This window comes from Mytilus galloprovincialis, chromosome 11, assembly GCF_965363235.1.
Source record: "Mytilus galloprovincialis chromosome 11, xbMytGall1.hap1.1, whole genome shotgun sequence".
NCBI lineage: Eukaryota > Metazoa > Mollusca > Bivalvia > Mytilida > Mytilidae > Mytilus > Mytilus galloprovincialis.
In genome coordinates, this window is record NC_134848.1 from 49,502,343 (window position 1) to 49,511,308 (window position 8,966).

The 8,966-nt window shown below is 33.6% G+C and overlaps 1 long non-coding RNA gene across 1 annotated transcript; it reads right to left on the reverse strand.

Moving 5' to 3' along the window:
* Positions 1 to 133: 133 nt before the first annotated feature.
* Positions 134 to 5,025, reverse strand: LOC143051197 (uncharacterized). The gene is made up of 4 exons (XR_012970642.1): positions 4,622 to 5,025; positions 3,545 to 3,632; positions 2,580 to 2,753; positions 134 to 342 (listed from the first exon to the last, which is right to left on the reverse strand). It is a non-coding gene; the product is annotated as an uncharacterized LOC143051197 (long non-coding RNA).
* Positions 5,026 to 8,966: the final 3,941 nt, after the last annotated feature.

Sequence of the window (8,966 nt, forward strand, 5' to 3'; positions counted from 1 at the left end):
TTTCATTCACAAGTAAAATGAAAATAAAATAAAATTGTATATAGCCAACTTGTTGGCTATATACAAATACATTCAATATTCATACTAGTCTACATGTAAAATGAATATTTAAAACAACTCTCTACTTACCGCAGGCATCACAGTCTATCCTATTTGTACTGATCACCTTCTGTATCTTGTATAAATGGCCGAGATTGACCCACCAGTAAGGTTTGAGTTCAGCTTGAGTATGGAACATATTGGTATCTTCTTTAAGTCCGTCAACCCCAAGTCCTGGTGTGTATTGTGGTGAATTAGTACTCTGTCCAGTTGTCTTGAGTTTAGACACAATAGATCCGTCTCCTATACGAATATTAAATACATATCATTATATTTTGTACTTTATTTGCGAGTTCTAACATGTATTTTCGCGTATTTGGTATTGCCGACATATTTACAAAAACCACTGACAATCAGTTATCCGATTAAAAGACGCCGTCCTTTTCCTTTTGCTGTTATATAATACAAAGTTAAATGAAGTAGTATGAAGGTCATTGAGACAACTCTCCACAAGAGACCATATGACACAAAAATAACATATATAGGTAACCGTAACAATGACTAAAATCCATACTGCGTAGTCAACTAAAAAAGTCACGAATTGACGAATATTAAACAAATGAAACAAGACAATCTAACGACATGATTCATGTTCAAATTAATGACGAAAATTTTTTTTGATATACAGCAACAAACGACAACCACTGAATAACAGTTTACTTTCGATCTATGAGTTTGACTGTCCCTCAGTTATCTTTCGCCCATCTTTTACATGCTCCTGACTTGAGACAGGCACATACATACATATAAGATTATGATAGAGGTGTTGAACACTGGGCGAAATTACATCACTTATACTTTCAAAATTTCCGGAAAATTAAGTTCAAATTATGTATATTGTAAAATAATTTATCAAGCCAATATACAAATTAAATATCAAGTTGTTTTTGCAAAATACATTCGAGAGAACTTGATTTTGTATGATTTTTAAATGATATCAACTTCAATAAAGACAACAGTAGTATACCCTCCGTGTAGAACGCCACATGCGTAATGTTTTCTATGTTTTCTCAAACACCTTTTCCTAGTTTTCTGTGTTGTAGATTTTGAGGCTTTATATGCAAGTTTAAGGATTAAAACTACTTTTGACGATTTTGTTATATCATAGTTCGTTTCTGTGTGTGTAACATTTTTACGTTGTGTTTCCGTTTTGTCGTTTGTTTTCTCTTATATTTTAGTGTGAATTCACATTACTATAAGACGTGTCACGGTACTTTTCTATCCCAAATTCGTGTATTTGGTTTTGATGTTATATTTGTTATTCTCATCGAATTTTGTCCAATACTTAGTCCGTTTCTGTGTGCGTTACATTTTAATGTTGTGTCGTTGTTCTCCTCCTATATTTAATGCGTTTCCCTCGGTTTTGGTTTGTTACCCCGATTTTGTTTTTTGTCCATAGATTTACGAGTTTTGAACAACCGTATACTACTGTTGCCTTTATTTGTCCCGTATTATTTATATATAAATGAATTCCTATCATGTAATTAAACCAAATTCCAGTTTCTTAGTGAATATTCAGTTGTTTTTAAAACTCAGTTAACATCAACATATAATATGTCGCTCGGGTTGTCAGATTTTACGTCTCAAGAGGGAGAGGCATTTGTTATTTATTACAAGGGCCTATACGGTAGTCTGGCATTTACATTAAAAAGACAGGTGTCAGTGTGGTAGTCTGGCATCTACAGAAGAAAAAAGTGCCAGTGCCGTAGTCTGGCATCTTCAGTAAAAAGAAAGTACCTGATCGGTAGGCTAGCATCTACATAAGAAAAGCCAAGTGCAAGTGCGGTAGTTTGGCATCTACATTAAAACGACAAGTGTATGTGCGGTAGTCTGGCATCTACATTAGGGAGACAATTGCCTGTGCGGTAGTCTGGAATCTACATTACACAGACAAGTGCATATGCGGTAGTCTGGTATCTACATTAAGGAGACAAGTGCCTATATGGTAATCTGGCATCTACATTAAGGAGACAAGTGCAAGTGCGGTAGTCTGGCATCTGCATTTAAAATACAAGTGCATGTGCGGTAGCCTGGTATCTACATTAAGGAGACAAGTGCCTGTGCGAGTATCTAGCATCTACACTAAGGAGACAAGTGCCTGTACGGTAATGTAGCATCTACTTTAAACTTGCAATTTCAATTCTAGTTATATCTAGTCATTGATGTGAGTGCAAAATTGTACGATACAGGTGATTCTCATTTCATAATTCAATAAAAATGTTAAGAGGAATAATTATATTTTCATTTAGTTATACAAGTATCAGTGTTTATTTTTTTACTTTCAGTTATAAAAGAAGAATAAATATACAAATTAAAACAGGAAATTCTCACAAAGTAGGTTATAAAAAAGAAAGAGAATATCGAAAGACAAAACTTGAGAAACAAACCCCTTTTACTGCTGTAATTCGTGTATGGGGTAAATGGAAAACCTTGAATAAATAAGGAAATTTCGCCTGTGCTAAAACTACAAAATGCCTTACCACAAATAAACAAAGATGTCCATATTCCTGTATTACGACAGACAGCAAAAGGTTTCCCAGACATTTTTATTCCGTCAGCACACTTATACATCATGCCGTGTCCTAGGTCTCTAGAAAGTCCAAATGGTTCATCCAGCACAGCATTTTCTACAACTCTTGGTTTTCCGATACAATCTAAGAATATATTACAATGTCTCATCATTTCAGATACCTGACCTAGAATGTGGATTTAAAATGCAAAATTCATTTCTTTTTGTATTAATGAGTGAACCATTTAATATCGTGTTCAGATTATAAAATGTCATTTTTTTCCCAAAAAAGTATTTTGAAGTACCATAGCACATGTACTTGTCTCTGAAATATTTTTCTCAATATACCTAACCTTTATATAACACAAGGGACTTAACTTGCATTTTGGAAAAAAATACACCAAGTGGTGTACATCTGTTATGTTTCAATTTCCCGATCGTCTGCATCAATAAATCTGTTGATGCAGTCTACAAAATATTGTATACCATGCCTACCTTTGTTGTCGGAATCATTTGTGTCTGGCCTTCCCAAATATGTGAACCTAAATTATTTTAAACCACACTCGTTCAGAAATATAAATCTCGCAGAAAATGGTTACTTATAATTATCTATTTGGTATCTTATCCTTCTCTTACACATCTCTTTCTAGAGTTATCTCATTGTGTGCATAAAGTCCCGAGAGTACGTGAATGACATTGATAGACTTAGGAAATGTGAATCTAGAAATAGGAACTCGTATCTTATTGGATATACCTCAAGTAACAATTCGTTTTTTTTCTTTCTCAGAAATAAGAGACTGTGCTGTTGTCTGACATCCACATTATAAAAACAAGTACCTGTGCGGTAGTTTTGGTTCTACATTATACATATTTTTTGTCAGAAACATGACATTCATTTATTTACAACGCAAGGTATCTGTACTACTTGATACTTACACGCTTTTTCACATGTAAGTCCATCTCCCTTCAGAACACATTTGTATCCCTCTGAACAAATATGTACAGCACATTTCCCAACCAGTGCCTGAAAGACATAAGTTCGTGAGTTTTTTTCTGAAGTTATGAGACTATGAATAACATCGAACTGCTGGGAAACGTTTTGAAAGTAAGAAATGAGACAGAAAATTTTGTAACAATTTTTTATGAGATACTTAGAATTAAATTACACAAATCTGTTAAATAGTCTCTGTAATGCCGATTTCAAAATATCAAGACTAAATCTCTGTTAATCCGATTCGTACGGTTTGAACATTCAATATCGTAACGAATTAGTTAAGATATGTATACTCCATACGCGACTACAAGTATGCCAGTACTGCTAAAAAGGTATTGCGACGAGATTAAATAATCTTAGAATCTACTTGCATTAGGATATTTTTATATGTATTTAGATATCGGATGATGTTAAATGCTATGTTGAATTTATGCCCACCTAGGATCATTATCTATTTCGATCTGTGTGTTCGTTCATCCGTCTGTCCCGCTTCAGATTTAAGTTCTTGGTCAATGTACATGATGTAGTTTTTTAATAAAATTGATATCAACTTGAAACTATTAGTACACAGCTTCTCTATGATATGATATATGTTTACTTTTAATGCCAAGTGAGAAATTTGACTCAATTTCACGGTCCATTGAACCTAGAAAATCAAGGTGGGAATGGAGCATCCGTGTTCTATGCTCATTCTTCTTTGAGATATTTAAACAGGTGTTTTAACGTTCAGCTTGATGTTTCCTATATTCACCAACTAATTATGATAGATACGGTGCAGGAAATGCTTACCCTTCCGGAACACCTGATTTCACTCCCTGTTTTTAGTGGAGTTCGTGGTGTTTCTTAATTATTATTTATAACTGTTGATGTAAATGTCTTTTGGTTTTGTGAGTCTTTGTTTACTCCTTGGTTTGATTGTTATTGTCATATATAACAATAATATAATAATGTGTTTCATTTTTGTGTGGATTTTGGAGATAAGTTGTCTTAAATATCAAATAAGCATTTTATGCATTTACCAGTGACCATGAAGATATATTAGACGAAAAGCATCCATGTTCTTGTACCAGTTTCACTTCCGAAGTTATATTTCCATGTAAATCACACATTTTCCAGTCACGTCTGTAGCTAACACTCGAACAATTGGACGTTTTCATACATTCTTTAAGACAAGTGAGAAAACTGATTCTCGGTAATCTACGTAGGGCAGTCTGGCGATAACATTGTCCATAAATGATTTCCCCTCGGTTAGGAATTTGAGAATTTTGACATTCGAAATCATCGGCGTCACACACGTCATTCATTGACGAAGAGCGTATTGACGTCACATATAGTAAAATACAAAATGACGTTACTCCTTTCATTTGAACGAATAAGTTTTATCAGATAAAAATACCACTTTTGTCCTTTAGCATGTTAACAATCATCATTCTGCAGTGAAATATGTGAAACAACTAATTCGTTTCTATTATCATGATTATCAATACAATACAAATAAAATATTAATGACATATGCAATCAACCATTAAAAAAAAAGTTACGGAAAAGAAAATTTGCATGACAATTTGATTCAACAGGAGGTTAATTTTCAATATTATCTAACGTTAATCAATACGGTTGTGCTACTTTATCAATATATCATTTTGCTTTTGTCACTGTTTTTCTATGTTAGATAGTTATAAGTTTGTAATAATTATAATAAACTTTTTCGCATTGGTATGCATGATTACTTCCAAGCTTTGGTATCCACGAAAAAAAAGTTGTTGTATTCTATAAATATGCTAATTATGAATTTTGTGATATATAGCCTGCTTATACACGAATTCGAAAACAATATACATGTGTATAAGAACTATACAATAGAATGATATTTTTTTTAAATTTAATAAAATTACATTAAAATGTATGTTCATTTTGTCGCCACCTTAATGTATCTGTTTGAAAAAAAAGCTGTCTATATATATACAGAACAGTTTTAATCTATACATATTAGCTTAAAGTAAACACAACCTAATCAACCATATATTGTATAATTGGCATGCTATACTTGTGTTCGACAAACTGCATAGCTTTTAGTTATTTTTTTATTTAATATTTATTTCACGAGACATTCCATATTCAGTGGTTATTTTTTCATTAACCCCTATTGTCCGACTATTTTTTGTACTGATATCATACAGAGTATCATGGAAGGTTTTTTAATTTCACTTTCAGATCAACTGTATATGTCTTTTGTTTAAACAAATTGATGTATAGTGGATTGGGAAACAAGTTATTACAACATATAATTATCCCTTCTCACTTCGCGGATGCGGGTGCTGCCTTTAAGCAGCATCAGCCTACATTCTTTTAGAAATTTACACGGGTGTTTTTAACGTGCAGAAGATATAGCTCTCTCTCTCTAAACACGGATTATCCATTTCTCGTCCACTTCCGGCGGACTATCATCGTTTCTCAAGACCATACTCGCGAATGGTGCTAATGGAGAGCCGAAAATTCAGTGCCTGAAAGTGTAGATGTCTAATCAACCAATAACACTCTATTTAGTGAGTGATTTCGTCTCGTATATCTCGATGAACGTATTTTACCGAAACAAGTAATTCACAAATTACAAAATGGGGTCGAAAGATACCAGGGAAAAAGTCAATTCATAGATTGACAAATACACTGACAACGCCAGGGATAAAAATGAAAAAGATAAACAGACAAATAACAGAACCAAAGACACAACATAGAAAACGAAAGACTAAGCAACACGAACCCCACCAAAAAACTGGGGCTCATCTCAAGTCCTCCGAAAGGGTACGCAGATCCTGCTCTTCATTTATCACCCGTCGTGTTGCTCATGTTATGTCCAACCCGGTAAATAGTCTTATTCGGTAGGTCACACTGAAAGGGAAAGGGATTGTAGTTAAGACGTTCGGAACATATACGATATCATCTATGACACGGTTATTCCATAACGGCCAACCAACTCGTGATGGCGTTCTTAAAATTTACTAAGGGATGATTTCAACTTCACTCTTTGAGATTCTTTGGTTAATATCTTCCTTGTGAGCAGCAACCCTCTAACAAGGAGATCATGATAAGACATATAAGCCCGGGAATATCGTATCAATTGAGAGACTGTGCAATACCAATCACAAAACATGTAGAGGAATATCATATGCCTCACAGCAGATCTTGAATTTAATAAGCTCGTCATATATAACAGATTAATAATTGATTTAGAGATATACTAGCTTTTTTCAACCATTTATTTATTACAAGTATTATATTTTTTCAGTGGCATCATTCTTACAAGTAAAGATTTATATGTAAATGTTTTTAAACTAAACGAACCAAGTGGTCTAAGTACTTCTACTTAAATCACAAGCCAGTCAACACTAAGTTTGTCGAGTTCGAACCCCGCTAGTGCGGGTGCACTCGACTTTAATCATAGATAACTAGAATTGTCAATTTCCACATCGAAGTTCTGTGTTTTTTTCTGGACACTCCGTCTTTCTCCACCAACAAAAACTGGCCAGAACGAAATAACCCAAATGTGGCGCTTAAACGTGGCGTCTAACACCAACAATCAATCAATCAATCAGCCTAAACAAAGTCTTCCTATAATAAGAAATATTGTTTCTGATCTGGCATCAGAACACAATTATTCTTCCCCTTGGCTACAATGCAATTTTTTAGTTAAAGTCAAATTGAATTAAGAAATTTGCACCGCTACAAACATGAAATAAATTTAACTGCTTATAGACCATTATTATTCTAATAAAACATGCTTGTCAAAGGACAATCCATCAGTGCTTTTTCTTTTGAGGGCCCTATTAGCATGCCAATGGTAGGATTTGAATCTTGAATAAATGACGAAGGCTGATGTCTACCCTACTTTCATTTTGACCAAATCACTACTTTCACTTTCAACAATATTGTTTTCCACATGTTTTACTTATTTCAATATATATATGCAACTGATAGGGCCACTTAGATAGTAAACATTTCAAAGAAAACAGTAGACAGACTACGTGGGAAGAAATACCCCGTATAATAATTGGGAACTATATTCCTAGACCACGAACAAAGGGAATTAATTGTGATCTGAGGCCATCTACATAGATCTTCTGCATAAAAATCAATGATATAGTATTTTGAAAGCCTTCCGCTATTGATCTACCTTAAACTGGTGATATTAAAGAGTATATCATAACTGGACATGTTTAGTAAATAAAGTCAACAGAAGTAAACCACTGCTTGAAAGTCATAAACCGATTGAGACAAAAACAAATCTGGGTTACAAACTAAAACTGAGGTAAACACACCAACTAATACTTAAATAACACCATTACATGCCAGGAATACAGTACAAAAAAATTCAATAACATTCAGAAGAGAGAATTGGACCAGATAATTATCTTACTGCATACAGCGTACATCAGAAATAAATATGTTGGATGATAACATTTTTTTTTCAAAATAGAAGTATTGATCTGTAATCGATGCTTAAGTGAAAAAAGTGAAGAATTTGTTTTTTGTTGGAATTTTTGTTTAGAATCATCATTTGCTACTAGAAGTTCAACAGACAGCCTCTGTTTTGCATTAACCTTGCACTGGAATTGCGAGGCAATAGTCAAAGTTGTAGAACAAAAGGGTAACTGATTGCAACAGAACCGATACATCATTATGACAAAGTAATACGGTTAAATAAACCAAAGAAGCTGGAGGAGGTCATATGTCACTTAATGATCGATAAAGCGATTCTAGACTTATGGTGGTATTGTGTGTTTAAGCAATCAGTAGTTAGATCCATCCAGGAAACTGTATATTCGAACATATCGAATTCTAAGGCAAAATCAGAAGTCAATTCATCCGACACAATTAAACGCTATGAGGTAAGAAAAAACATCTTCCAGATTCCTGACTCGATACGAACATTTTCCGAAAGAGTGGGGGTTAATGTGTGTCCTTGCCTTAAATTGATTTGGCTCGTTAAATTTTATGAAATTTTGATAAATATTTACTTTGACCTTTTGATAACAATATAACAATTTTAAAAAAACTTGAACCAATTACTTTCTCGTTAAATTTTATAGGATACATAGCAGTTTGGTAAACACTAATTTTGATCTTTAAGAAGCTTAATATTTCCTCCACAATACAACGTGATTAACACGTTTAGATGATTTTAGACGAGTTATCTCCCGGTAGTGATAGGTACCATCTTAAACCTATCAATCCAAATGGAATTTACGGGCCCAGTATATATCGTATTATGTAAATAACATACTGTTTAACGAATTTATCTTTCGGCTATCCAATAAGGGGAATTAAATTTCGTGTAGTTCTCAAAACGAGTTATTTTCAGTTGTT